Source organism: Arachis hypogaea, chromosome 4, assembly GCF_003086295.3.
Source record: "Arachis hypogaea cultivar Tifrunner chromosome 4, arahy.Tifrunner.gnm2.J5K5, whole genome shotgun sequence".
Taxonomy (NCBI): Eukaryota; Viridiplantae; Streptophyta; class Magnoliopsida; order Fabales; family Fabaceae; genus Arachis; species Arachis hypogaea.
The window spans coordinates 52,845,551-52,848,052 of record NC_092039.1 but is presented as its reverse complement, the minus strand read 5'-3'; the positions used below and the strand labels follow the sequence as shown (position 1 = coordinate 52,848,052).

Sequence of the window (2,502 nt, the reverse complement as noted above, 5' to 3'; positions counted from 1 at the left end):
AAAGCGGTGAATACAACGAAAAATGAAAAAAAGAAAAAAATATAATAATAAAGTTGTGATCCAAGGCAAAAAGAGTGTGCTTAAGAACCCTGGACACCTCTAATTGGGGACTTTAGCAAAGCTGAATCACAATCTGAAAAGATTCACCCAAGTATGTGTCTGTGGCATATATATATCCGGTGGTAATACAGGAAGACAGAGTGCTTTGGGCCACAGCCAAGACTCATAAAATAGCTATGTTCAAGAATCAATAACAATAGCTTTGGTGTCAATTGCATGTTTCTGTTCTTCTTGCATTCATTCATGTGTCTTCATTGATCTTCAAGTTGTTCTTGATGATTTACTTGCTCTGATCTTTAAATTCTCTTGTTTTGTGTGTTTTGTTGTTTCTCATATGCATTCTCAATTTGTTAGTGTCAGTAGTCTACAAACTTCTACGTTTGGTGTCTTGCATGCATTGTTTATTTGATTTTAGTTGCATTTTGATTATTCCTCATCATTAAAAATCCAAAAAAAAATTAATTTGTGTCTTTTCAAGTCAATAATACAGAGAATTGAAGATTCAGAACATACAGCAGAGGAATTACACAGAAAAAGCTGGGCGTTCAAAACGCCCAGTAAGGAAGGAAAACTGGCGTTTAAACGCCAGCCAGGGTACCTGGCTGGGCGTTTAACGCCCAAAAGGGTAGTATTTTGGGCGTTAAACGCCAGAATATATACCATTCTGGGCATTTAACGCCAGGATGGCACAAGAGGGAAGATTTTGTTTTTAATGCAAATTTTTTTCAAGTTTTCAAAATTTTTCAAAATCAAATCTTTTTCAAATCATATCTTTTCAATCATATCTTTTCAAAATTAATTTCTCTTCATTTTCAAAAATACTTGCTAACAATTAATGATTTGATTCAAACATTTCAAGTATGTTGCCTTTTCTGTTGAGAAAGGTTTAATATTTGAATCATATCTTTTCTTGTTAGCCAAGTCATTAATTTTAAACATCAAATCTTTTTAAATTGTTTTTCAACCATATCTTTTCACTCACATCTTTTTAAAACCATAACTTTTCAATCATATCTTTTTAATCACATCTTTTTCAAAATAGTTTTCAATTATATCTCTTTGATTTTCAATTTCAAAATCTTTTTCAAAATCACTTTATTTCTTTCTCAATCTTAGTTTTCGAAAATCAATTACCATTTTTTTTTTCAAAATTTCTTTTAATTAATTCACTTTAATTTTTGAAAATTTCTTCCCCTCTTCTCACATCCTTCTATTTATGGACTAACACTCCTCCTCAATGCACAATTTGAACTCTATCTTTCTAAGTTCGAATTCTTCTACCTCTTCCTTCTATTTTTCTTTTCCTCTGACACCTCAAGGAATCTCTATACTGTGACATAGAGAATTCCATATTTTCTTGTTCTCTTCTCTTTCATATGAGCTGGAGCAAAGACAAAAGCATTCTTGTTGAGGCTGACCCTGAACCTGAAAGGACCTTAAAGCGAAGGCTAAGAGAAGCTAAAGCACAACTCTCTATAGAGGACCTAACAGAAATCTTCAAACAAGAAGAAGACATGACAGCCGAAAACAACAACAATGCCAACAATGCAAGGAAGGTGCTGGGTGACTTTACTGCACCTACTCCTGACTTCTATGGGAGAAGCATCTCTATCCCTGCCATTGGAGCAAACAACTTTGAGCTTAAGCCTCAATTAGTTTCTCTAATGCAACAGAATTGCAAGTTCCATGGACTTCCATTGGAAGATCCTTATCAGTTTTTAGCTGAATTCTTGCAAATCTGTGACACTGTCAAGAGCAATGGGGTTGACCCTGAGGTCTACAGACTTATGCTATTCCCTTTTGCTGTAAGAGACAGAGCTCAGATATGGTTGGACTCACAACCTAAAGAAAGCCTGAACTCTTGGGAAAAGCTAGTCAATGCCTTCTTGGCAAAGTTCTTTCCACCTCAAAAATTGAGTAAGCTTAGAGTGGAAGTCCAAACCTTCAGACAGAAGGAAGGTGAATCCCTCTATGAAGCATGGGAAAGATACAAACAATTGATCAGAAAGTGTCCTTCTGACATGCTTTCTGAATGGAGCTTCATAGGCATCTTCTATGATGGTCTGTCTGAACTGTCCAAGATGCCATTGAACAGCTCTGCTGGAGGATCTCTTCATCTGAAGAAGACGCCTGCAGAAGCTCAAGAACTCATTGAAATGGTTGCAAATAACCAATTCATGTACACTTCTAAAAGGAATCCTGTTTACAATGGGACGAATCAGAAGAAAGGAGTTCTTAAGATTGATACTCTGAATGCCATATTGGCTCAGAACAAAATATTGACTCAGCAAGTCAATATGATTTCTCAAAGTCTGTCTGGAATGCAAGCGGCACCAGGCAGTACTAAGGACGCTTCATCTGAAGAAGAAGCTTATGATCCTGAGAACCCATCAATGGAAAAGGTGAATTACATGGGAGAACCCTATGGAAACACCTATAATC

The 2,502-nt window shown here is 36.0% G+C and overlaps 1 non-coding gene across 1 annotated transcript; it reads right to left on the bottom strand.

Annotated features, from left to right (window-relative positions):
* Positions 1 to 1,979: 1,979 nt before the first annotated feature.
* On the bottom strand, positions 1,980 to 2,087 carry LOC112799157 (small nucleolar RNA R71). Its single transcript, XR_003200736.1, has one exon. It is a non-coding gene; the product is annotated as a small nucleolar RNA R71 (small nucleolar RNA).
* Between the last annotated feature and the right edge of the window lie 415 nt (positions 2,088 to 2,502).